This window comes from Synchiropus splendidus, chromosome 7 (genome assembly GCF_027744825.2).
Source record: "Synchiropus splendidus isolate RoL2022-P1 chromosome 7, RoL_Sspl_1.0, whole genome shotgun sequence".
NCBI lineage: Eukaryota > Metazoa > Chordata > Actinopteri > Syngnathiformes > Callionymidae > Synchiropus > Synchiropus splendidus.
Genome location: NC_071340.1, coordinates 25,926,471 through 25,953,566, shown reverse-complemented (window position 1 = coordinate 25,953,566; position 27,096 = coordinate 25,926,471). Strand labels below are relative to the sequence as shown.

General features: G+C 45.9%; 11 non-coding genes across 11 annotated transcripts; 6 read left to right on the top strand and 5 right to left on the bottom strand.

Annotated features, from left to right (window-relative positions):
- Positions 1-1,330: 1,330 nt before the first annotated feature.
- Positions 1,331-1,402, bottom strand: trnap-ugg (transfer RNA proline (anticodon UGG)). Its single transcript has one exon. It is a non-coding gene; the product is annotated as a tRNA-Pro (tRNA).
- A 1,678-nt stretch (positions 1,403-3,080) lies between these two features.
- On the bottom strand, positions 3,081-3,152 carry trnap-agg (transfer RNA proline (anticodon AGG)). Its single transcript has one exon. It is a non-coding gene; the product is annotated as a tRNA-Pro (tRNA).
- A 1,074-nt stretch (positions 3,153-4,226) lies between these two features.
- On the top strand, positions 4,227-4,298 carry trnap-agg (transfer RNA proline (anticodon AGG)). Its single transcript has one exon. It is a non-coding gene; the product is annotated as a tRNA-Pro (tRNA).
- A 901-nt stretch (positions 4,299-5,199) lies between these two features.
- Positions 5,200-5,271, top strand: trnap-ugg (transfer RNA proline (anticodon UGG)). The gene has a single exon. It is a non-coding gene; the product is annotated as a tRNA-Pro (tRNA).
- Positions 5,272-5,872: 601 nt separating this feature from the next.
- On the top strand, positions 5,873-5,944 carry trnap-agg (transfer RNA proline (anticodon AGG)). The gene has a single exon. It is a non-coding gene; the product is annotated as a tRNA-Pro (tRNA).
- A 743-nt stretch (positions 5,945-6,687) lies between these two features.
- On the top strand, positions 6,688-6,759 carry trnap-cgg (transfer RNA proline (anticodon CGG)). Its single transcript has one exon. It is a non-coding gene; the product is annotated as a tRNA-Pro (tRNA).
- Positions 6,760-8,174: 1,415 nt separating this feature from the next.
- Positions 8,175-8,246, bottom strand: trnap-ugg (transfer RNA proline (anticodon UGG)). Its single transcript has one exon. It is a non-coding gene; the product is annotated as a tRNA-Pro (tRNA).
- A 1,678-nt stretch (positions 8,247-9,924) lies between these two features.
- On the bottom strand, positions 9,925-9,996 carry trnap-agg (transfer RNA proline (anticodon AGG)). The gene has a single exon. It is a non-coding gene; the product is annotated as a tRNA-Pro (tRNA).
- Positions 9,997-10,971: 975 nt separating this feature from the next.
- Positions 10,972-11,043, bottom strand: trnap-ugg (transfer RNA proline (anticodon UGG)). Its single transcript has one exon. It is a non-coding gene; the product is annotated as a tRNA-Pro (tRNA).
- Positions 11,044-11,338: 295 nt separating this feature from the next.
- trnap-agg (transfer RNA proline (anticodon AGG)) lies at positions 11,339-11,410 on the top strand. Its single transcript has one exon. It is a non-coding gene; the product is annotated as a tRNA-Pro (tRNA).
- A 944-nt stretch (positions 11,411-12,354) lies between these two features.
- trnap-ugg (transfer RNA proline (anticodon UGG)) lies at positions 12,355-12,426 on the top strand. Its single transcript has one exon. It is a non-coding gene; the product is annotated as a tRNA-Pro (tRNA).
- The last annotated feature ends 14,670 nt before the right edge of the window (positions 12,427-27,096 follow it).

Below are 27,096 nucleotides of genomic sequence, written 5' to 3'. Positions count from 1 at the left end.
TTTGCTGAGGTTTTATGACTCAGCATTGAAGGGTGGATGAGGTTTCATCAAACAGTGTCCTGATTTTCAGAACCAACCAGATGGCGCTATAAAATGTTTGGACTTGAACAGGTTATTCAATGAAACCTTATGTCATTTCTAAACCAACAGCGCCATCAAGTGGCCTCTGAAAATGATGACACTGTTTCATCGACCAGACAATACAGTTTCATGATGCCTCATCTACCCATCACTAGTTGCCAACATGCTTGGTGGTGGTTTTACAGATGTCCATGACTGAAATCTCTCATCGCTGTCATCAGAGTTTCATGTATTATAACATATGATAACAACCTTGGGAGTGAGTCCAGAAGCACTGAAGTCGATCAATACACTTGACTGTAGCAAACCTTCGTGTTTGACTATCAGGAGACGTCTGGCAGTTTTCTTTAGTCCTGGGCTTTGAGTTTTCACCTCACCTAACTGTCCATTGGTTAAAGGTTGAGTTGGGATCGGAAACGTTCCTGGAACAGTTTGATTTGGTCCCTGGTTCCTTCTGTGCAAATGTCTGCTGGTAGCCATTGAATTCACAGTGTCGTTCCTTGAAGTAAACGTAGGTTCCTACAGTGGGAAAGATGTCAGAAGCTTCTCAGGTTTGCTGTGAATCAGTGTGTGTTTCATCTGTATGTCCAGGCTCCACGTCTCAGCTGCTGTGTACAGACGTGTGTGGAAACCAGATGAGAAGGTATTCCATGTGGCTCGTTGGTCTAGGGGTATGATTCTCGCTTAGGTTGCGAGAGGTCCGTGGTTGGACTCACTCTGAAAGTCGTTGGACTGTAGCCCACCTGGGGATCAAACTCATGACCTACAGTCCATATTCCCTCAGCTGAAACCAAATCCAATGGTTCATATCACACCTCTGCGACGATCAACACAAAGACAGCGAGGAGAGTCTGAGGGACTTTCATCCCTGATCATAGTTTAAAAGTACTGTGCTGAGTTTAGTTCAGAGTGCTGGTGAATTGAGTGGATGGTGATGATCGAGTTCAGTGGTGGACATTTGTGAACATCTCTGAGAACCCACCGACCTGGCAGACTAAAAGAGAACTCCAATTTGGGCTCATCCGGGACATGAACCCGGGACCTCTGACACCCAAAACCAGAATCATACCCCACTTGCCAGGCATTTCTATGGTGTGGAGAAACGCATGACCATGAAGGAAGTTGAGGCTGGAGCTGCTTCTGAGTACGCTGTGGTGGAAGGTCTTGACTCAACAAAACTGCTATTTGGAGCTGTCCCAACATGAGAATGAGGAATAGCCAGTTTAAACCCAAAAATGGAGAGCACCAAGGGCTCGTCCGGGATTTGAACCCGGGACCTCTCGCACCCAAAGCGAGAATCATACCCCTAGACCAACGAGCCACATGGAAAACATGCTCCTCTGGTTTCCACACACGTCTGTACACAGCAGCTGCGACGTGGAGCCTGGACATACAGATGAAACACACACTGATTCACAGCAAACCTGAGAAGCTTCTGACATCTTTCTCACTGTAGGAACCTACATCTACTTCAAGGAACGACACTGTGAATTCAATGGCTTCCAGCAGACATTTGCACAGAAGGAACCAGGAACCAAATCAAACTGTTCCAGGACCCTTTCCGATCCCAACTCAGCCTGTGATTTGGACTGGGTTTGGCATCTGGCCCCTTGCTATGACTGAGTCTGACCCCCAGGTTTAGAGTCACAGCGAGACCAAAGCACAGAGAAAGACAGTCGGTTGGTTTATGCCTGTTTTTTTAACCAATGGACAGTTAGGTGAGGTGAAAACTCAAAGCCCAGGACTAAAGAAAACTGCCAGATGTCTCCTGATAGTCAAACACGAAGGTTTGCTACAGTCAGGTGTATTGATCGACTTCAGTGCTTCTGGACTCACTCCCAAGGTTGTTATCATATGTTATACATGTTACAAATACATGAAACTCTGATGACAGCGAGTTCAGTCTTGGACATCTGTAAAACCACCTGCAAGCATGTCGGCAACTAGTGATGGGGAGATGAGGCATCATGAAACTGTATTGTCGGGTCGATGAAACAGTGTCCTCATTTTCAGAGGCCACTTGATGGCGCTCTTGGTTTAGAAATGACATAAGGTTTCATTGAATAACCTGTTCAAGTCCAAACATTTTACAGCGCCATCTGGTGGGCTCTGAAAATCAGGACACTGTTTCATGAAACCTCATCCAGCCTTCAATGCTGAGTCATAAAAACTCAGCAAATCACTCATGACAAGCCACCAAGCTTCCAATGCTGTCATTTGACATAGTGGATTGGGAGTCTTGGACTAAAGCACAAGAACATAGAGGGCTCGAACCCGGGACCTCTCGCACCCTAAGCGAGAATCATACCCCTAGACCAACGAGCCTTTGCCAATAGAGTGTTAGAAGTACAAGTTCCCTAAATCTTATTTACTAAGTGCCCAGCGTTGCTCGAGCTGAGACTCAGACGTTCAGCCTTGACTTGGTTAGTGTGAGTGAACCACTCAACCCTCCGTGGTTGGACTCACTCTGAAAGTCGTTGGACTGGAGCCCACTTGGGGATCAAACTCATGACCTACAGTCCATATTCCCTCAGCTGAAACCAAATCCAATGGTTCATATCAGACCTCTGCGAAGATCAACACAAAGACAGCGAGGAGAGTCTGAGGGACTTTCATCCCTGATCACAGTTTTAAAGTACTGTGCTGAGTTTAGTTCAGAGTGCTGGTGAATTGAGTGGATGGTGATGATCGAGTTCAGTGGAGGACATTTGTGAACATCTCTGAGAAGCCACCGACCTGGCAGACTAAAAGAGAACTCCACTTTGGGCTCATCCGGGACATGAACCCAGGACCTCTGACACCCAAAGCCAGAATCATGCCCCACTTGCCAGGCATTTCTATGGTGTGGAGAAACGCATGACCATGAAGGAAGTTGAGGCTGGAGCTGCTTCTGAGTACGGTGTGGTGGAAGGTCTTGACTCAACAAAAGTGCTATTTGGAGCTGTCCTAACATGAGAATGAGGAATAGCCAGGTTTAACTAAAGAATGGAGACCAACAAGGGCTCGTCCGGGATTTGAACCCGGGACCTCTCGCACCCTAAGCGAGAATCATACCCCTAGACCAACGAGCCACATGGAAAACCTGCTCCTCTGGTTTCCACACATGTCTGTACACAGCAGCTGAGACGTTGAGCCTGGACATACAGATGAAACAAACACTGATTCACAGCAAACTTGAGAAGCTTCTGACATCTTTCCCACTGTAGGAACTAACGTTTACTTCTAGGAACGACACTGTGAATTCAATGGCTACCAGCAGACATTTGCACAGAAGGAACCAGGGACCAAATCAAACTGTTCCACGAACGTTTCCGATCCCAACTCAGCCTGTGATTTGGACTGGGTTTGGCATCTGGCCCCTTGCTATGACTGAGTCTGACCCCCCAGGTTTAGAGTCACAGCGAGACCATAGCACAGAGAAAGACAGTCGGTTGGTTTATGCCTGTTTTTTTAACCAATGGACAGTTAGGTGAGGTGAAAACTCAAAGCCCAGGACTAAAGAAAACTGCCAGATGTCTCCTGATAGTCAAACACGAAGGTTTGCTACAGTCAAGTGTATTGATCGACTTCAGTGCTTCTGGACTCACTCCCAAGGTTGTTATCATATGTTATAATACATGAAACTCTGATGACAGCGATGAGAGACTTCAGTCTTGGACATCTGTAAAACCACCTCCAAGCATGTCGGCAACTAGTGATGGGTAGATGAGGCATCATGAAACTGTATTGTCGGGTCGATGAAACAGTGTCCTAATTTTTCAGAGGCCACTTGATGGCGCCGTTGGTTTAGAAATGACATAAGGTTTCATTGAATAACTTGTTCAAGTCTAAACATTTTACAGCACCATCTGGTGGGCTCTGAAAACCAGGACACAGTTTCATTTCTATTGTGTGGTGAAACGCATGACCATGAAGGAAGTTGAGGCTGGAGCTGCTTCTGAGTACGGTGTGGTGGAAGGTCTTGACTCAACAAAACTGCTATTTGGAGCTGTCCTAACATGAGAATGAGGAATAGCCAGGTTTAACTAAAGAATGGAGACCAACAATCAGTGAATCAGTGTGTGTTTCATCTGTATGTCCAGGCTCCACGTCTCTGCTGCTGTGTACAGACGTGTGTGGAAACCAGAGGAGCAGGTTTTCCATGTGGCTCGTTGGTCTAGGGGTATGATTCTCGCTTAGGGTGCGAGAGGTCCCGGGTTCAAATCCCGGACGAGCCCTCTATGTTCCAGTATTTTAGGCCAAGACTCCCAATCCACTATGTCAAAGGACAACACTCCAAGCTTGGTGACTTGTCACTAGTGATTTGCTGAGGTTTGAAGACTCAGTATTGAAGGGTGGATGAGGTTTCATGAAACAGTGTCCTGATTTTCAGAGCCCACCAGATGGCGCTGTAAAATGTTTAGACTTGAACAGGTTATTCAATGAAACCTTATGTCATTTCTAAACCAACAGCGCCATCAAGTGGCCTCTGAAAATGAGGACACTGTTTCATCGACCTGACAATACAGTTTCATGATGCCTCATCTCCCCATCACTAGTTGCCGACATGCTTGCAGGTGGTTTTACAGATGTCCAAGACTGAAATCGCTGTCATCAGAGTTTCATGTATTTGTAACATGTATAACATATTATAACAACCTTGGGAGTGAGTCCAGAAGCACTGAAGTCGATCAATACACCTGACTGTAGCAAACCTTCGTGTTTGACTATCAGGAGACATCTGGCAGTTTTCTTTAGTCCTGGGCTTTGAGTTTTCACCTCACCTAACTGTCCATTGGTTAAAAAAACAGGCATAAACCAACCTACTGTCTTTCTCTGTGCTATGGTCTCACTGTGACTCTAAACCTGGGGGGTCAGACTCAGTCATAGTAAGGGGCCAGATGCCAAACCCAGTCCAAATCACAAGCTGAGTTGGGATTTGGTCCCTGGTTCCTTCTGTGCAAATGTGGTACTGGTGTCGTTTCTTCAAGTAAATGTAGGTTCCTACAGTGGGAAAGATGTCAGAAGCTTCTCAGGTTTGCTGTGAATCAGTGTGTGTTTCATCTGTATGTCCAGGCTCAACGTCTCAGCTGCTGTGTACAGACGTGTGTGGAAACCAGAGGAGCAGGTTTTCCATGTGGCTCGTTGGTCTAGGGGTATGATTCTCGCTTTGGGTGCGAGAGGTCCCGGGTTCAAATCCCGGACGAGCCCTTGTTGGTCTCCATTCTTTAGTTAAACCTGGCTATTCCTCATTCTCATGTTGGGACAGCTCCAAATAGCAGTTTTGTTGAGTCAAGACCTTCCACCACACCGTACTCAGAAGCAGCTCCAGCCTCAACTTCCTTCATGGTCATGCGTTTCTCCACACCATAGAAATGCCTGGCAAGTGGGGCATGATTCTGGTTTTGGGTGTCAGAGGTCCAGGTTCAAATCCCGGACGAGCCCTTGTTGGTCTCCATTTTTTGGTTGAAACTGGCTATTCCTCATTCTCATCGAAGGACAGCTCCAAATAGCAGTTTTGTTGAGTCAAGACCGTCCACCACCGGCGAGTTTGTGGCGATCACGTGACTCTCGTCTGGTGTGTCCCGGGCCTCACACGTAGACCAGGTCCCGGTCCCACTGAGACACTCTCGTGGAATGTTTGTCTTTTTGCCGTGTCGACCAAATATTGAAAATGAACCACACGGAGGGTTGAGTGGTTCACTCATACTAACCAAGTCAAGGCTGAAAGTCTGAGTCTCAGCTCGAGCAGCGCTGGGCACTTAGTAAATAAGATTTAGGGAACTTGTACTTCTAACACTCTGCCGTCAACGGCTCGTTGGTCTAGGGGTATGATTCTCGCTTAGGGTGCGAGAGGTCCCGGGTTCAAATCCTGAACGAGCCCTTGTTAAGCGCAGTTTTTCAGTCAGACACCACCATTGTTCAATGTCCTGTGCGGTTTCTGAATCCTCCACCAAGAGATCAATGATCAATTCATTGACCATTAAACAAACCAATCCATGTGCTTTCTTCTTGTTTTCATTGATCAAGATGCCACACATTCGAGCAGATCATGAGGATCCAGGTCTTTGTCACAGTTGGGATTTGGTCCCTGGTTCCTTCTGTGCAAATGTCTGCTGGTAGCCATTGAATTCACAGTGTCGTTCCTTGAAGAAAACGTTGGTTCCTACAGTGAGAAAGATGTCAGAAGCTTCTCAGGTTTGCTGTGAATCAGCGTGTGTTTCATTCTCAGAGATGTTCACAAATGTCCTCCACTGAACTCGATCATCACCATCCACTCAATTCACCAGCACTCTGAACTAAACTCAGCACAGTACTTTAAAACTATGATCAGGGATGAAAGTCCCTCAGACTCTCCTCGCTGTCTTTGTGTTGATCGTCGCAGAGGTGTGATATGAACCATTGGATTTGGTTTCAGCTGAGGGAATATGGACTGTAGGTCATGAGTTTGATCCCCAAGTGGGCTACAGTCCAACGACTTTCAGAGTGAGTCCAACCATGGAGGGTTGAGTGGTTGACTCACACTAACCAAGTCAAGCCTGAACGTCTGAGCCTCAGCTCGAGCAACGCTGGGCACTTAGTAAATAAGATTTATGCAACTCTTACTTCTAACTCTCTGATGTCAACGGCTCGTTGGTCTAGGGGTATGATGCTTGCTTCGGGTGCGAGAGGTCCCGGGTTCAAATCCCGGACGAGCCCTCTATGTTCCAGTGTTTTAGTCCAAGACTCCCAATCCACTATGTCAAATGACAGCATTGGAAGCTTGGTGCCTTGTCATGAGTGATTTGCTGAGGTTTTATGACTCAGCATTGAAGGGTGGATGAGGTTTCATCAAACAGTGTCCTGATTTTCAGAACCAACCAGATGGCGCTATAAAATGTTTGGACTTGAACAGGTTATTCAATGAAACCTTATGTCATTTCTAAACCAACAGCGCCATCAAGTGGCCTCTGAAAATGATGACACTGTTTCATCGACCAGACAATACAGTTTCATGATGCCTCATCTACCCATCACTAGTTGCCAACATGCTTGGTGGTGGTTTTACAGATGTCCATGACTGAAATCTCTCATCGCTGTCATCAGAGTTTCATGTATTATAACATATGATAACAACCTTGGGAGTGAGTCCAGAAGCACTGAAGTCGATCAATACACTTGACTGTAGCAAACCTTCGTGTTTGACTATCAGGAGACGTCTGGCAGTTTTCTTTAGTCCTGGGCTTTGAGTTTTCACCTCACCTAACTGTCCATTGGTTAAAGGTTGAGTTGGGATCGGAAACGTTCCTGGAACAGTTTGATTTGGTCCCTGGTTCCTTCTGTGCAAATGTCTGCTGGTAGCCATTGAATTCACAGTGTCGTTCCTTGAAGTAAACGTAGGTTCCTACAGTGGGAAAGATGTCAGAAGCTTCTCAGGTTTGCTGTGAATCAGTGTGTGTTTCATCTGTATGTCCAGGCTCCACGTCTCAGCTGCTGTGTACAGACGTGTGTGGAAACCAGATGAGAAGGTATTCCATGTGGCTCGTTGGTCTAGGGGTATGATTCTCGCTTTGGGTGCGAGAGGTCCGTGGTTGGACTCACTCTGAAAGTCGTTGGACTGTAGCCCACCTGGGGATCAAACTCATGACCTACAGTCCATATTCCCTCAGCTGAAACCAAATCCAATGGTTCATATCACACCTCTGCGACGATCAACACAAAGACAGCGAGGAGAGTCTGAGGGACTTTCATCCCTGATCATAGTTTAAAAGTACTGTGCTGAGTTTAGTTCAGAGTGCTGGTGAATTGAGTGGATGGTGATGATCGAGTTCAGTGGTGGACATTTGTGAACATCTCTGAGAACCCACCGACCTGGCAGACTAAAAGAGAACTCCAATTTGGGCTCATCCGGGACATGAACCCGGGACCTCTGACACCCAAAACCAGAATCATACCCCACTTGCCAGGCATTTCTATGGTGTGGAGAAACGCATGACCATGAAGGAAGTTGAGGCTGGAGCTGCTTCTGAGTACGCTGTGGTGGAAGGTCTTGACTCAACAAAACTGCTATTTGGAGCTGTCCCAACATGAGAATGAGGAATAGCCAGTTTAAACCCAAAAATGGAGAGCACCGAGGGCTCGTCCGGGATTTGAACCCGGGACCTCTCGCACCCAAAGCGAGAATCATACCCCTAGACCAACGAGCCACATGGAAAACATGCTCCTCTGGTTTCCACACACGTCTGTACACAGCAGCTGCGACGTGGAGCCTGGACATACAGATGAAACACACACTGATTCACAGCAAACCTGAGAAGCTTCTGACATCTTTCTCACTGTAGGAACCTACATCTACTTCAAGGAACGACACTGTGAATTCAATGGCTTCCAGCAGACATTTGCACAGAAGGAACCAGGAACCAAATCAAACTGTTCCAGGACCCTTTCCGATCCCAACTCAGCCTGTGATTTGGACTGGGTTTGGCATCTGGCCCCTTGCTATGACTGAGTCTGACCCCCAGGTTTAGAGTCACAGCGAGACCAAAGCACAGAGAAAGACAGTCGGTTGGTTTATGCCTGTTTTTTTAACCAATGGACAGTTAGGTGAGGTGAAAACTCAAAGCCCAGGACTAAAGAAAACTGCCAGATGTCTCCTGATAGTCAAACACGAAGGTTTGCTACAGTCAGGTGTATTGATCGACTTCAGTGCTTCTGGACTCACTCCCAAGGTTGTTATCATATGTTATACATGTTACAAATACATGAAACTCTGATGACAGCGAGTTCAGTCTTGGACATCTGTAAAACCACCTGCAAGCATGTCGGCAACTAGTGATGGGGAGATGAGGCATCATGAAACTGTATTGTCGGGTCGATGAAACAGTGTCCTCATTTTCAGAGGCCACTTGATGGCGCTCTTGGTTTAGAAATGACATAAGGTTTCATTGAATAACCTGTTCAAGTCCAAACATTTTACAGCGCCATCTGGTGGGCTCTGAAAATCAGGACACTGTTTCATGAAACCTCATCCAGCCTTCAATGCTGAGTCATAAAAACTCAGCAAATCACTCATGACAAGCCACCAAGCTTCCAATGCTGTCATTTGACATAGTGGATTGGGAGTCTTGGACTAAAGCACAAGAACATAGAGGGCTCGAACCCGGGACCTCTCGCACCCTAAGCGAGAATCATACCCCTAGACCAACGAGCCTTTGCCAATAGAGTGTTAGAAGTACAAGTTCCCTAAATCTTATTTACTAAGTGCCCAGCGTTGCTCGAGCTGAGACTCAGACGTTCAGCCTTGACTTGGTTAGTGTGAGTGAACCACTCAACCCTCCGTGGTTGGACTCACTCTGAAAGTCGTTGGACTGGAGCCCACTTGGGGATCAAACTCATGACCTACAGTCCATATTCCCTCAGCTGAAACCAAATCCAATGGTTCATATCAGACCTCTGCGAAGATCAACACAAAGACAGCGAGGAGAGTCTGAGGGACTTTCATCCCTGATCACAGTTTTAAAGTACTGTGCTGAGTTTAGTTCAGAGTGCTGGTGAATTGAGTGGATGGTGATGATCGAGTTCAGTGGAGGACATTTGTGAACATCTCTGAGAACCCACCGACCTGGCAGACTAAAAGAGAACTCCACTTTGGGCTCATCCGGGACATGAACCCAGGACCTCTGACACCCAAAGCCAGAATCATGCCCCACTTGCCAGGCATTTCTATGGTGTGGAGAAACGCATGACCATGAAGGAAGTTGAGGCTGGAGCTGCTTCTGAGTACGGTGTGGTGGAAGGTCTTGACTCAACAAAAGTGCTATTTGGAGCTGTCCTAACATGAGAATGAGGAATAGCCAGGTTTAACTAAAGAATGGAGACCAACAAGGGCTCGTCCGGGATTTGAACCCGGGACCTCTCGCACCCTAAGCGAGAATCATACCCCTAGACCAACGAGCCACATGGAAAACCTCCTCCTCTGGTTTCCACACACGTCTGTACACAGCAGCTGAGACGTTGAGCCTGGACATACAGATGAAACAAACACTGATTCACAGCAAACTTGAGAAGCTTCTGACATCTTTCCCACTGTAGGAACTAACGTTTACTTCTAGGAACGACACTGTGAATTCAATGGCTACCAGCAGACATTTGCACAGAAGGAACCAGGGACCAAATCAAACTGTTCCACGAACGTTTCCGATCCCAACTCAGCCTGTGATTTGGACTGGGTTTGGCATCTGGCCCCTTGCTATGACTGAGTCTGACCCCCCAGGTTTAGAGTCACAGCGAGACCATAGCACAGAGAAAGACAGTCGGTTGGTTTATGCCTGTTTTTTTAACCAATGGACAGTTAGGTGAGGTGAAAACTCAAAGCCCAGGACTAAAGAAAACTGCCAGATGTCTCCTGATAGTCAAACACGAAGGTTTGCTACAGTCAAGTGTATTGATCGACTTCAGTGCTTCTGGACTCACTCCCAAGGTTGTTATCATATGTTATAATACATGAAACTCTGATGACAGCGATGAGAGACTTCAGTCTTGGACATCTGTAAAACCACCTCCAAGCATGTCGGCAACTAGTGATGGGTAGATGAGGCATCATGAAACTGTATTGTCGGGTCGATGAAACAGTGTCCTAATTTTTCAGAGGCCACTTGATGGCGCCGTTGGTTTAGAAATGACATAAGGTTTCATTGAATAACTTGTTCAAGTCTAAACATTTTACAGCACCATCTGGTGGGCTCTGAAAACCAGGACACAGTTTCATTTCTATTGTGTGGTGAAACGCATGACCATGAAGGAAGTTGAGGCTGGAGCTGCTTCTGAGTACGGTGTGGTGGAAGGTCTTGACTCAACAAAACTGCTATTTGGAGCTGTCCTAACATGAGAATGAGGAATAGCCAGGTTTAACTAAAGAATGGAGACCAACAAGGGCACGTCCGGGATTTGAACCCGGGACCTCTCGCACCCAAAGCGAGAATCATACCCCTAGACCAACGAGCCACATGGAAAACCTGCTCCTCTGGTTTCCACACACATCTGTACACAGCAGCTGAGACGTTGAGCCTGGACATACAGATGAAACACACACTGATTCACAGCAAACCTGAGAAACTTCTGACATCTTTCTCACTGTAGGAACCAACATTTACTTCTAGGAACGACGTGGTGAGAAAGATGTCAGAAGCTTCTCAGGTTTGCTGTGAATCAGTGTGTGTTTCATCTGTATGTCCAGGCTCCACGTCTCTGCTGCTGTGTACAGACGTGTGTGGAAACCAGAGGAGCAGGTTTTCCATGTGGCTCGTTGGTCTAGGGGTATGATTCTCGCTTAGGGTGCGAGAGGTCCCGGGTTCAAATCCCGGACGAGCCCTCTATGTTCCAGTATTTTAGTCCAAGACTCCCAATCCACTATGTCAAAGGACAACACTCCAAGCTTGGTGACTTGTCACTAGTGATTTGCTGAGGTTTGAAGACTCAGTATTGAAGGGTGGATGAGGTTTCATGAAACAGTGTCCTGATTTTCAGAGCCCACCAGATGGCGCTGTAAAATGTTTAGACTTGAACAGGTTATTCAATGAAACCTTATGTCATTTCTAAACCAACAGCGCCATCAAGTGGCCTCTGAAAATGATGACACTGTTTCATGGACCTGACAATACAGTTTCATGATGCCTCATCTCCCCATCACTAGTTGCCGACATGCTTGCAGGTGGTTTTACAGTTGTCCAAGACTGAAATCGCTGTCATCAGAGTTTCATGTATTTGTAACATGTATAACATATGATAACAACCTTGGGAGTGAGTCCAGAAGCACTGAAGTCGATCAATACACTTGACTGTAGCAAACCTTTGTGTTTGACTATCAGGAGACGTCTGGCAGTTTTCTTTAGTCCTGGGCTTTGAGTTTTCACCTCACCTAACTGTCCATTGGTTAAAAAAACAGGCATAAACCAACCTACTGTCTTTCTCTGTGCTATGGTCTCGCTGTGACTCTAAACCTGGGGGGTCAGACTCAGTCATAGCAAGGGGCCAGATGCCAAACCCAGTCCAAATCACAGGCTGAGTTGGGATCGGAAACGTTTGTGGAACAATTTGATTTGGTCCCTGGTTCCTTCTGTGCAAATGTCTGCTGGTAGCCATTGAATTTACAGTGTCGTTCTGAGAAGTAAACGTTAGTTCCTACAGTGGGAAAGATGTCAGAAGCTTCTCAAGTTTGCTGTGAATCAGTGTGTGTTTCATCTGTATGTCCAGGCTCAACGTCTCAGCTGCTGTGTACAGATGTGTGTGGAAACCAGAGGAGCAGGTTTTCCATGTGGCTCGTTGGTCTAGGGGTATGATTCTCGCTTTGGGTGCGAGAGGTCCCGGGTTCAAATCCCGGACGAGCCCTTGTTGGTCTCCATTCTTTAATTAAACCTGGCTATTCCTCATTCTCATCGAAGGACAGCTCCAAATAGCACTTTTGTTGAGTCAAGACCTTCCACCACCGGCGAGTTTGTGGCGATCACGTGACTCTCATCTGGTATGTCCCGGGCCTCACACGTAGACCAGGTCCCGGTCCCACTGAGACAATCTCGTGGAATGGTTGTCTTTTTGCCGCGGGGACCAAATATTTAAAATGAACCACTAGTTTTACAGATGTCCATGACTGAAATCGCTGTCATCAGAGTTTGATGTATTTGTAACATGTATAACATATGATAACAACCTTGGGAGTGAGTCCAGAAGCACTGAAGTCGATCAATACACTTGACTGTAGCAAACCTTCGTGTTTGACTATGAGGAGACATCAGAAGCTTATCAGTGTTTGACCCAAGTCAAGGCTGAATCTCTGAGCCTCGACAAGAGGAACGCTGGTAACTTACTAGTAACTCAGAATAATTCAAAACACACTTTGTCTTGTCGATGGTAAACATGATGAAAATAAAAATATACACACCAATAAACACATTTCACAAATTGCTGCCCAGTTGGCTGAACTGCGCATCAAATACAATTTTAAAAATGACATTTTATTGGGCATTATTGAAAAATGGTTGCATTTCATCATTCAGAAACGTATATTTCAAGTTTTGAATTTTACTTTGACGTTGTCAGAATCCAAGATGCCTCGACAGAGCCGTCGTTTCTCAGGTGGTGTTGAGCTTCTGTAAATAAAACCCCTCCCACTCGGTCACCTTCACCTCCTGATCCAACGCCGACGCTCCCCTTCACACTTGCCATTTTCAGGAGCAGGCCGGGGTCAGCAGTGAGCACACTGACCTTTCTGTCAGAACCTTCATTAACCTTTGGAGCAAAATGAGCTACAGTAAATCGTTGGGCCGAACAGAACCGCGGAAAGAAGAGTTGCCCTTGAATTTCTCATCTGTTTTGTTTCCCCCTCACCCCTGCCATTTTAGAGAGGAATGTCTGAGGGAAAATATCCCCTTCGATTCACACTCTCTGACCCACAACCCGCAGTCACCAAAATGACTGGCTTCGTAACGTGTTTGACTGAAGGTCCACCATGAAGCGTAATCATTGTGTTTGTGCACAGAAACTTGAGGTAGATTTGTAGGTACGACTTGACTTGTTAGTGGAAGGTTATCATTCTATTCAGGGCGCATCACTGACAGTCTGGTAGAGCGTCATATTTTCATTAAGTCTGGCTGCACTCTCCGTGCTCGTAACCTTTACAGCGCCATTGATGGGAGGGTTGATGTTTCTGCTCTCCCTGCTGCTGGATTCCACCACCACATCATATTTCTCCACTGCCCCAAAGTGCCTTGTCAGCATTCTGCGTTTAATATCCCACAGCTTTGTTTCATCAGTTTTTACCTCGGAGGCACCGTGATCCAGACTTTGTGCCATATAAGCAGTAACTCTAAATACGACCGGACCAAACTCACCAAGCGGGTGCTTGGAATCGTGCTGCTTTTTATGGATGATGCTTTCAAGTAAGTGGATCCCAGTTCATTTAAGGGATTTATTTGAAATGGAGATGCGAGACGTCTGACGTCCGACGTCGATCGTTGTTAACCATTTGGTCAGACACTCTCTGGCGTGGTGACCGTCTGTGAAGAAAAACTTTTCTGTCTTCAGTGGTGGGTTTGTTATAAAAATACAAGGCCATGTCAATTCTCCAATGGTATTTCTACAGTGTCCGATCTCATGGCTACCAAAGGTAGAAATAGAGGTTTATTTTGCAGTGACATAATGACGTTACATTATTTTAATAGGGTGACACATACCCAATAGCGACCACTTTGAATATCATGACAAAAGTAGTTTATAGCCAAGCAGACATTTTTGTCATGTGCACTGGTGATACAACGATGTTAAGAACAAGCAGTTTTGGTCATTTCACTTCTGATCTGAGGAAGCAGTCAGTGTGGAGGACCTTCCTTACAGCAAGTCGGAAAGTTCTCAGCCTTTAGTAAATAATAGTCTTCTGGACAAGGCCGAATCCACAGCCACTAGACAAGCAAAAGTTAAACCATGAAAAAATCCAAAGCATTGTGGAATCGACAGAAACTAATGTCCAGAGCACGTGCTGGAGGCAGCATAGATGGAGAAGAAACTCGCACTGAAAATGAAGACCTAACAATACCAGAAACCAGGGCTTGGCAGATGAGGTATCATGAAACAGTATGGCAGTGTTGATGAAACACTGTACTAATTTTCAGAGGCCACTAGATGGCGCTCTTGGTTTTGGTTTCATTGAATGGGTTGTTTACAGCAGACAGTGCCACCTGGTGGCCTCTGAAGACCAGGACACTGTTTCATGAAGCTTCATCTATCCATCACCACCAGAAACAGGTCCTGAGTGACAATAGACGTGATGAGGTACAAGGTGTGGCCAGATCTGTGGTTGGAGACGGTATAATCTGACGCTTGCTCTGGAACGTGATGCTACATAAGAGGTCAACACCACCACTGAATCCAACTGACAGTTTCCAGCCACACTCACCCGCCACCGGCAGTCAAGCAGACGACGACACGCAACAGAACAAAAACAACACAGAAGAGCAAAGCAGAGCGAAACAAGGACCGTGACCAAAATGAGCGAGAAAAACGGTGCAAGTCAAGAGGCTGCAGCGAATTTGGTGCCTGTGTGAAAGCAGCAAACAGTTATTGTTATAATGAATAGCTTTAAAAAGGAAAAGCTTTTATTCATAATAAGCAACTGGGTTGGCATCTTTTGTGATCGACTGCACACACACAGCTGTGTGCTATATTTGTTCTTCACAATTAGGGAAATTGCTGGAAACCAAATGTGATATTAACATTGATGAAAAATAAAGGGACGCGTAAACAAGCAGCTGAATCATCGGGACTTGCTTGAAATTGCAATTCGTTCTGGCTCCAATCACAAACCGCACACATCAATGTCCCCCTGACTGTGCTGCGACCCTGAAGTCAAGTATAATTGAATCATCGGTGCACCACTTCACGGGCAAAACTGAAGTGCTGCCCACATGGATGCAAAAAGATAATTACCCTGGATGTTGTTCCCCTCATCTGGAATCAAAAGCTAAAGCTTGTGATTTATTTTAATTGTCCTGAAGTGCACCTTTCACTTCGAATTATGGTCGGAAACAAGCAGCCAGAGAGAAGCGCGTTTCACCAAGCAAGTGATGCGGCGACACAAACTTTCCCTGACATGACTGTTTAGTTTGATGGAGGACGTTTTGTTTGGTGCGACGCAGGCCTCCGGGCGACAGTGGATGTGATGCTGCGCACCAAAGCAATAGTGAGATATCATGAATAGGAGCAAAAAATATCTCTATATGTTATGATGACTATTTTGGAAGCGGACCATTAACCATGTATAGGACATCGCTCATGTTGTCGGGGAGGGAATGAAAAGGACCAGATGAAGAATGTTTTTTCTCCCTTCTCTCTCAACATCACATCCCCAAACTTAAATATGCATCTGTATACCACCCACTTCTAAATGCAGTCCTAAACCCCCCCCCGCTGAGCTTTGACTCGTCGGCCTACCTAGCAGTGGTACGTCTTGACTCTGGTCATGGCTACTTTAGCCTCCACCTTGACTTGCATGTGACCTCTTCCGGTCCCCATCTGCTGGGCCCAGCACATTCTCAGTCCTAAAGCGTCAAATATCGACTATTCTCCGGTGGACTCTTGGGTCCCAGAACGACGTAGGAGTCAGCCATCTGCGCCGCATGTTTCCACATTAGGTGTTCCATCAAAGCGCTTGTCATCACCCGAGGCCTTTGCTTACTCCACAGGTAGGTGGTTGACGTCTGCGTCACTCTGGGACACCGAACTCCACCTGAGGATAGTCGATATTTGATGCCTCAGGAGGGAGAATGTGTTGATTTGGGGTGATTCTTGAAGCAAGCTCAGCCAAGGAACTACAGTACAGGCTTTCAAACCCGGGGTAGATCCAGGTAGTGGTATGACTAAAGGCCCATTTATGCTCAACGTTACGGACGGATCCTTCTGTCGCTGCCCTGCCTTCATTTCCTCTGTTTTTCTACACATTTCCACAAAACTTACAGATACGGACCAAACAGAGCAGTACCACCTGAAACCATGGGGGGCAGTGTTGCTGTTCCTCCCTGATACGTAGCTCAAGTGAGACAGGAAGAAGACAGAACAACGGTGGAAACTCTCCGTCCTCCAGTGGCCATATATTTCACCGACCAGCGCCTCCTACACCTCTGCCTCCGTTTCCTCTTTTGTGCAAGAGCTACATGATCAATACTGACTCCACAGTCGCCATGTTGGTTTTGGAGTTTGTTTTGTTGCTCCCCCTGGTGGATAAATTGGTGAACTTTGCTTTACGACACCCTCAAGTGGGTCACATCAAGCACACAAATTCCCTGCAGTCCCATTTGTGAAAGAAGGCTCAAACCAGCACCCTTCCAAGGTAGGTAGAACTTTGGCAGACGGGTCAACCCACGGAGGAAATTTCCAGTTTTCCAATTTCCAGCTCATGCGAGGTGGTGTCCGCAGCAGCGGAACACTGTCTTAAAGGTTAACTTGGTGGAGATTACTGTGCAAATCATGTGGCGCCAGAGCAGGTGAATGACCTCAGGAAACATGGCAAGCATGGTTGTATCCTGTTGAGATTGGATGTCCATTCAGTCAGGAGGCTGCAGAGGGGCTGACGGGGAGCGGAGAAAGGAGGGTGTCACGTGGACTGGGGCAGAAACTCAGCGATTGTTGGAAGCCAACCTCCTGCCTTACAGCTCCGGTCAGTGCAGTGTGACTGAAGGCACCTTTCAGGAGAAATGACTTCACTAACCGATCACATGTGTGAGCTCTGTATGAATTAGTCCGGGAGCATGAGCACGCCCTCTCGATGGTCCATGTACCTCTGCACAGCACATACCTACTTCATTCGTATCCTGGCTGCACTGCAGTATGATTTTATAAGGAAAGTTTCAGCTGTTTATAAACCAGGGAATCCAAGCTAAAAACTTGAGTAGGGTTGTCTGTTTCCTTCCTGCTCAGACAGACTTCTGAATCAGGCTTTTAACTAAGGCTCTGTTGGGATCAGAGAGTGACATTTGGTGTAGCTCTGACTTGTCACGCTGCTTTCTGTGTTCTCCTGCTCTGAGAGTCACGGAAGTCTCTGAGGGCTGTGAATATCACAACAGATGTGACACAACATTCCCCCACCAGACTGTTTCTATTAACCTTATAGTGCATGCAGCGGCTCCTCCGTGGTGCGTTCACGTGAAACAGCACCCTTCATCCCAGCTGCTGCCTCCTCCATCACTAATAATGCTTCCAAATGCAAACGCTGATTGACTGACAACCACCAGTGAGTGGCTGTTTTATAACAATGGAAGGCTCAGATCGAGTTTCATTCGCGGGTGTCGTGGTGGCGCCTGTATTTTGTCACGTACGAGGTGTATTTTAAGCTCACTGTATTCGCAGAGAATTTCATTTGTCACTCTCCCGGGCATGAATCATCCTAACCGAGCTGCCGAGAGCGACAAGGTGCTCAGATTTACATTTAAATGAAAGCAAATGTCTATACATTGAGAAATGATGTACAGTAATGATGAGGGTAATAAAAGCCAGGTCATAATTCATCTGGAAATGGGAGCCATTGCCGCTATTTGGGGACTGTTCAAGAGCAGTGGCGGAGATTATGATTATGTCCATCACATTTCAATGGGCAGATTCACCGCTTTATTTCTGATGGACTTGATGCAGACACCGATATGTGCTGGAGGTCCATCAGCGGGCAGCTGCTGAATATAGGCACTACTGGAATTGGGGGGGGGGATGGAAAAAAAAGCGAAACGAAAGAGAGCAAAATGAAGGAGTAGAAATTTATTTGAACTGTCCTTTTGCAATTGAGAATCGGACTGACTGAAACACCACTGTTTTGAAGGGGCCCATATCCATATCTCTGAATACAGCAGGTTCTTGTTGCTGGAGGGCAGTGATGGCGGGGTTAACTGACGTAGCGGTGGGTCGATGAGGCATCATGAAACAGTATTGCAGGGTTGATGAAACCCAGTTTTCAGATGCCATTAGCTGGTGCGAGGCTTCATTGAATTAGTTGTTCAAGTCCAAACATTTTGGTGGCCTCAGGACACTGCTTCATGAAACCTCATCCACCCATCACTATTTCTTGCTTTGGATGTGAGAGGTCCTGGGTTCAAATCCCAAACAAGCCCCTCAATTTCTTGCCCCAACTTTGAAAGACGCTGGTCCACAACGGATCAGTGCTTGACTTTGGTTTCTTCTCACCCTGTGTTACTAAAACCTCATGCACCAGAGCAGGTTTTACTAGTGATGGGAAGACAAAAAAACGTTGTCATCAACGGACATTGTTGGTGCAGTATTTGAATAGATATTTCAAAAGAGAATTGCTGTCTCATGAGAAATCTGAGTGATACTGTGGAGTCGGTTCAAACAGAAATGAACACCACTGGGGTCAGCAGAACAGTGACCGTGCGTTTCTCCCGAGAATCTCCAGACTAAGGCGATAGCTGGACTGGAGCACATCTGAAGATTAGAAAGGTGCAGATCAACCCATGTCGGCACTGACAGTGCCATCTAGTGGCCTCTGAAAAGCCCATCACTGTGGAAAACATCTGTATCTGCTAAAAGTCCAACAGACAGACAGACAGACCATTGAAATGTTGGGCCTTGTTCTGTCCGACTTCGCACAAATTAGCCACCAATGAGTGGCCGGCACACGTGTGCCGTTGCCTGATAACATCTTCAATTTAAACAAGCCCGAGACTGTCCGTTTATCTTGTCTGATAGAATTCAACTACGCTATCGGGAAATGTGTCAGGGTGATTTATGGGTCACGGCCGGAGACTGTGTCAGCTGATCTCAAGTCGCTGGCCTTTTGAATGAGTCCAGTTTCTCGGGTCCATCCATCATGTGTGTCTTTTGTGAGGGAGACCCGCACGCTCCGGCTCATCACCACACTCTTCTGGAGCCGTTTGCATGCTGAAGGAAGGAGACACGGACTGTAAACAGAGGCATAAAACACGTCCATGAATATGCTATATTGCTTTAATATGCATTCCAGGATTCATGTTTCGCCTGTGGCCATGTCATGGCCTTGGGTCATCTGTTGCAATGTGTCCTCCGTAGATCCGCAGAACAGCAGCAGGGCAGCCGGGAGAAAACAGCGCTGAAGGACAAGAGATGACGAATGAACTGTCCTGCGTTTTAGTGCACTTTGTTCCATGTCCTACCCAGAGGTCCTCCCTGCTTCGCTGCAGGGCAGATGTTGGTCACCAGTTCAGGCTTTTTAGAGCTGCTGACATGCAGCGAGCAGCAGGACCGCGACACAATAGATGCACAGTAGCTGGAGGAAATCATAGAAGTGCAAACCTTCCTACTCCAACTTGGACTCAAGGAGATCAGGGAACATACATTACATCAATGAACTATTTATTAGCATCATATTGGCCTGTATTTAACCATTATAAAGTAATTCTTAGTGTCTTGCTATGACTGACCAAAACCAAAAGTTTGGCCATAAATTTATCTAATATTTATTTATTTTTGGACATATAGAAAACCGGAGGCCTCAAACCGTAATTTCGTTGCCATAATATAGTGATATGTTTTTGTGGAATGACAATAAAGAAAGTTTAAGTCTAAGCCTAAGTCTAAATAAAATAGTAGTAGTTTGATAATAGTTAATATGAACAGAGCCCCAGGTCTGACAAAAAATTGTGGGCACAAATTAAAGTAAAACGTGCGTACGAAATACTAATTCCAGAGAGAACAAAGTACTAATTTGAGGTGCGCACCAAATACTAGTTGGAGGGAAGAGAGTACTAATTCAAAAGAACAAAGTAGTAATTCGTGGGAATGAAGTACTAATTCCAGGGTCCAAAGTACTCATTTGAGGGAACAATGTACTCATTTGTCGGAATGAAATGCTAATTCGAGAGAACTAAATACTAATTCATGGGAATTAAGTACTAGTTCGTGGGAACGAAATACTAAATTGTGGCCATGAAATAGGTGTAAATCGAGCGCACCATCTCGAGCGCCATCATTACATCATTACTACGCTAAGGTAGAAATTATTGAGAGGCACGGTGGTGTCACAAGTATAGTGGCAGAAGTATTGTTTATTTGACAAGAGTAGTACATCCATATTATTTTGTCGCCAGCATTAGAGTGGCGCAGGTACTTCCATGAGCCACTAGGTGGCGCGATAGTATCGTAGGAGTTCCAACTTAACCTTAAACGGGACTACCACGTCGGCTAACACTGGCGCAAGAGAAGGTGCCCTCGAGTTGCATGTACTAAGAACTTCGTTCCATCGAATTAGTATTTCGTATTTGTATTTCGTAGTATTTTAATTCTGTGACCACAATTCAATTTTTTCAGGTCAGGGGCCCCGTAAATACGTGTTACCTACAGTCGTTGCTATAAAACAGATGTTTCTCAGACGTGACACAAGCAAAGGGACGGAAGCAAAGTTTCCTTCTGTCTCCATTAAATATAAGTCTACTCCGGAGCGGAAGATGATAAAGTCTAACTGTTCCTTCCTGAGTGTTCAGGGTTAAGTGCAATGACTTTCGCAGTCTAGCACCAGTCGGCACCATGTGCCATGGCACAGACCATGTCTCCAGGCTTCTGTGTCTCGCCTGTGCATCCCTCTAAAAAGCTGGATTTTGATCTCTTAATCTCGTGATCTGCTTTAAGCCCTTCCCCTGGAGTCGGAGCAGCTATCACTCCGTCAGCTCCAGAGCCAGTCATGCGGCGGTGAAGGGATGAAAACTGGTGCGCTACTCTGAAGTCCTTCTGCCAATAATAGAGGCAACATTTTCAGGCACTTTTCTGGCTCTGAAAGGTGAGTCTGGGGTTGTGTGAGTGCACTTAAGAGAAAAGATCCAATGAACGTCTTGTAATAAGTGTGATAGACTCCACAAATGCTCTTTTTTTATTGGTGCCTCCTGCGTCTCCCCAGAGGCGCCTCGTCGTCTCCTTGTTTGATTGTCCATCAGCTCGTTCCCCGGTTAAAGGCAGATTCAGCATCGACAGTCTGACAGTCTTTCATGCTTCCACATCTCAAAGCAGCGTTGGCTCATTGCACCAACACGCTGACACAGTCATTCACAGTCATTGTTTTGTCAGATGCGATGATGGAGTCTGACATTCATCGAGAAATGAGGGAGAATGATGTCGCTTTTTGACATTTATATGAAGGTAATCACAACAGCAAACTCTTCACAAAGTCCCTTGCTTTCATTATATACACTGTGTAAATCTTGGAGAGAGAATCAAATGTCAGGGATTGTGTGGGCCATTCTTCTGTTTTGCTTCTTGTCCTATATTGACACTGAACTGGCTCAGTCCTGTTCTTCCCCGTCTTTGTCTTCATGAGTGTTTCCTGTGTGCCTCAAGTAGTGAAGGGCTTCATGACACAGGAGTGAAGGCTAGATGAGGTTTCATGACACAGGAGCGAAGGCTAGGTGATGTTTCACGACACAGGAGTGAAGGCTAGATGAGGTTTCATGACACAGGAGTGAAGGCTAGATGAGGCTTCATGACACAGGAGTGAAGGCTAGATGAGGCTTCATGACACAGGGGTGAAGGCTAGATGAGGTTTCATGACACAGGAGTGAAGGCTAGATGAGGTTTCACGACACAGGAGTGAAGGCTAGATGAGGCTTCATGACACAGGAGTGAAGGCTAGATGAGGCTTCACGACACAGTATTGAACGGTTGATGAGGCTTCATGACACAGGAGTGAAGGCTAGATGAGGTTTCATGACACAGGAGTGAAGGCTAGATGAGGTTTCATGACACAGGAGTGAAGGCTAGATGAGGCTTCATGACACAGGAGTGAAGGCTAGATGAGGCTTCATGACACAGGGGTGAAGGCTAGATGAGGTTTCATGACACAGGAGTGAAGGCTAGATGAGGTTTCACGACACAGGAGTGAAGGCTAGATGAGGCTTCATGACACAGGAGTGAAGGCTAGATGAGGCTTCATGACACAGTATTGAACGGTTGATGAGGCTTCATGACACAGGAGTGAAGGCTAGATGAGGCTTCATGACACAGGAGTGAAGGCTAGATGAGGCTTCATGACACAGAAGTGAAGGCTAGATGAGGCTTCATGACACAGGAGTGAAGGCTAGATGAGGCTTCACGACACAGGAGTGAAGGCTAGATGAGGCTTTATGACACAGAAGTGAAGGCTAGATGAGGTTTCACGACACAGGAGTGAAGGGTTGATGAGGTTTCATGACACAGTGTCCTGATTTTCAGAAGCCACCAGATGGTGCTGTCTGCTGTAAAATGTTTGGACTTGAACAACTGATTCAATCAAACTGGATTCCGCAGTTAGTTTCTTCATTTAAATGGCAACAAAACACGACAGAGGACCCATGTTTCATGGGCTTCAGAACTATGGGAATCTTTTGTACTTAGTTGGAACCATCCTCCGTCATCACAGACTGTTTCACTCAGCCAGATGGGTGGCATCACCGCTGCATAACAGGAGCGCTAGGACGCACACAACAAACTTTAAATAGTGAGTGAGGAGGCAGCCTGTTCTCAGTATTGTTATTAATGTTTTTCGGGTTTTTTTTTCGTATTTAATTTACTAATTTATTGTGATGCTGCCAAAGGCAGAAATTTCAAACATTATTGATTTAAAGTTTAAAAAAATAAATTGCATTTGTGTCCCCTGTTGTACCAAAAATCTACCAAACTGAAGCTTTAAAACTGAGAACCCTCCCGAAACTGACGTTTTTGTGTTCCTTTACACTCCTTCTAAACACTGGCCTTATATATGTAGCGTGTGTAATGGGTAAAATGACAAAAGAAAAATCATCTGTCAATGGAATCAAGCTTTCAAAAGAAACATTTAGGCACAGTAAATGAACTCTGACTGAGCAGTGCAGCTACAGAATAAACTGTTGAGTGATGTGGAGGGATAGAGCCACAATCCAGTTGCCTTCCAGGTGGACTCCAAACAGCAATTCGTTGTGAAGGATTTAAGTGATTTTTACGCTTAACTTCCACTTTCCTCACCTGCTTCAGCGTCGCACGAAGAGAAGCCTGACTGGGAATCAATGTTCCTCGAGAATATTGGAGATGACAGTGACTGTGACTGGTTCAGCAAAACCAATACCAATCATTATTCACAATAAACGACAAATAGTTTCACGTAATAATATGATCTGAGTGCAGAGAGAAAGAAAAGTTATTTTTCTAGCAACAGTGCTTCCGGCATTGGAAGGCGGTGGGGTTTCAGGAACGATTTGAGTGGCAACACCAGTTGTTGACGCCTAAACTCCCGAACGTACACTGGCACTGAAGTTGAGTTTATTGGCGAAGACAGCCCCACATGCCATTATGGGATGTAAATGTGGTTCCTGACACAAGCAGCAGAACCGGTTGCATCACAGGCAGGTCATTACACTAACTTACATCACTGTGTTTTTTTGTCAGCTGATTCATGGTGAATTTGAATTGGTGAAATTCATGAACCTTCTGATCCAAACACTCCACTCTGAATCACACCTCTGTAAATAGCACTCCGATAACCGTCATAAAAATCTAACAGCCAGCAGCTCTGGAACATGGACGGCAGATTAACATTGGAAAAATGGCTTCCACATCATTATTTTTCTCGACTTAAAGCTGTTGTCGGAGCACAATAATGCTGCATATCTCAACTCAACAACCACAACAGTCGCTAATATCACTCTGGATTCACTACAGCCTCACTTTTGCAATTGAATATACTGCCACATTTTTCATTCTCACCCCTCAGAGTCGCTTCCATTTTCAGCTCCATTATATCAGGTTGGAAAAAATAAAGTTTTCTTCCTGTTGCATCCAAGCACGTCTTGGTCAACCTTCCATGCACCGACCGTCCTTTACCTTCAGTGAGATATCGATGTTCTGCTCGCTCCGCTTTTCCGGCGAGCTGTCAGAAGTGAGCCATCTTAATAAATGCCGAGTTTCCATGTTGTATTAAATCTTGATAAATGTTGCTTCATTGCAATCTTCTGTGGTCAAAGGCTGCCTTTAAAGGTCACATTTGACACTCTATTCTCCACTTATGGATGCACTGAGCACTGCACACAGGAGCAGCCTTAAATGTCAGGCGCTGAAAGTGAAGGGATCTTTCTGCTGCTGGCCAGAGACGTCTTCTCTTACCTGGCCAGTGAAACGCCAGGAGCATTGGGAGAATGAGTAAATATCTGGGAATATGGTCCAAAGCCAGAGAGGTGGAGGGTTAAAAGTGGCAATGAAGATGCAGACACGCAGGTATGAAAGTGTTTCAGGCAATCCATGACAGAGGGACACGATATCTGGTCGTCTATGAACATGGCATGGTAGAGGAAGAAGCTTGATCCAGAGCTCCGGCCGGCACTGAGATAAATGAAGAAACAGAAAGCAAAATGATGTGAGCAGCAGATGCAGTTGGGAAATGAAGGCGTCATGTTCTGAAAAACTCACACATACAAGTATTCAAGGTTGTCGAACTAGGGTTTCAAACTCGCTTCCCACGGGCCATTTGCGGTCCACGGAATGCGGTTCAGTGGACCGCCAGTAGGTGTCCAATTTTAGGATGGGTCAGTTTGCTAAAGTTGGACAAGTACACTCTCTTGAATGCATTGCTTAAACGCTGAACTAAAGGTGCAGGTACCTAATCTTTTCTTTCAAGTGTGGTGGATGCAGCTGGCATTTTCACTCATGGCTCCGGTGTGACTCATCTGTGGCAACCAAATTCAATGTGGATTAACATCGAGCGAGTATGAATCCATATGGGATGAGCCAAAACCACCGAATCCCCAACTTTGAGCCACATGTCTGTCCTGTGTGGTCTTTATACAACAAGCCTTCGGTGGGAGTCCCAAGTGCTATGCAGTGACACAAACGGAAATAACACAGTCTTCATGTTAGTAATGTGTCGACCCGTCTTGAAAAAGCATGGAGAACCTTGTATGAGCGTGTACTCATACTGCATATCTCCCTCTCCCATGTTAAAGTCATGAGCACAGTGAGGCGGCTGCCATGAGACTTCCATCTCCCAGATTCATACTGCAAACTGGTCACATGACTGTGCACAAGACGGGCAGGCAGCCAAGGCTGGAAAAAGCTTTTCATTAGCCTGATATTCCTCCTGTGCATTGGCCACTTTATTATGCTCTCCATTCTCTCACCACAGAGACTCATAGCTCTCAACTTGTGGCAGTGATAAATGACATGAATTTATTACTTCTACTCTCCTCTCCTGGAGCGATTTGGGAGTTCTGCGCCTTGCTCAAGGACAATGGGAGAGACTGCGAAGCTGCTACTATCAAATGACTGAGACCAAATGGTTGAGTCGTCCATGTGAGCAAGTGTTTATATAGTATCTGATCACGTATGTACATACATGGCGGAGGGGCAGCCATGATGACAACTGGCACTGTGGTGTATTCTCTCCCCCGGAAACTGTGCAAAAACACGGGACAAAGCTAAGGCTGTCACAGTTTATACTTGTGATTACAGAGAAACAAAGGCACCTACTGGAACAAAGGAAATATAGTCAATGAATGTGAAAAGACTCAAGTCATCGCCCCTGAACATGGGGCACGGTTTCTAAAACAGGGCTGACACAGGTGAGGGGGCCCACAGCAACTCAGGGTCAACTGATGTTTTCAGGCCAATCTTTGCTTCTTTGGAATGGCAGCATTTAAGAACCACCCAAGAAAATGTGCGGTATTTGAACCCGGGACCGGTCGCATCCAAAGGGAGACTCATATGCCTTGGCCACATATATACATATCAGGGCACAGTTTCATGGAACCTTATCAAGGCCCATTTCATACTTTGAAAATTTGTTTTGTGATGTTACGTATGGATCCGTAGATCCGTGTGGCTCTGCTGGATATATTGGTGAACAGCAACCAATGCAAAAAACCCATGGAAGCATATGATCAGTGATCGTAACATTGTTTGCAACGAACCGGATTAAAGTTCAGACATAAAGGGACCTTAAAGCCTTTAATACAGTGGCATGAAACCTCGTTGACTACAATAGTAGAACAAAGCACACACTGTGGTGAAGAAGCCAAAGTCAGTAACGATCCTTCTTCTTGACTGCAGTAACAAATTAAGGGGCTCGTCCAGGATTTGAACCCGGGACCTAAGCGAGAATCATACCCCTAGACCAACGAGCCACGTTAACTACCATAACTGTCTAAAAAGGCAGCCTTCGGAGTTGCATATTCACCCATTGGCAGCACGACACATGAAAAAAAGACAGAGGTTGGGGTGAGGGTGAGCGAGGGGCTGGATTCATTCTATAGTTCATAATGTGTCAAATAGCGCTTAAAAGCATTTCATTTTTATTTAGTCAGGGTGACTTTCAGTAGCATCACTAAGCCTTTGGCATCAGGATAGGAAGAAAAAATAGTCCACTTTCCCAAGGTCACTATGTGACGGCATGGGAGTGAGGATGGGTTGGAACACTTATTTCATATGGACAGGTTGAAAGATCAAACATAAAGGTAGAATAAATTGACCTTCAACCATTCACGAGTGAGGTGCAGAAGAATCCAAAGTGACTAAAAGCCTTCTTTCCAAGTAACAAATTCT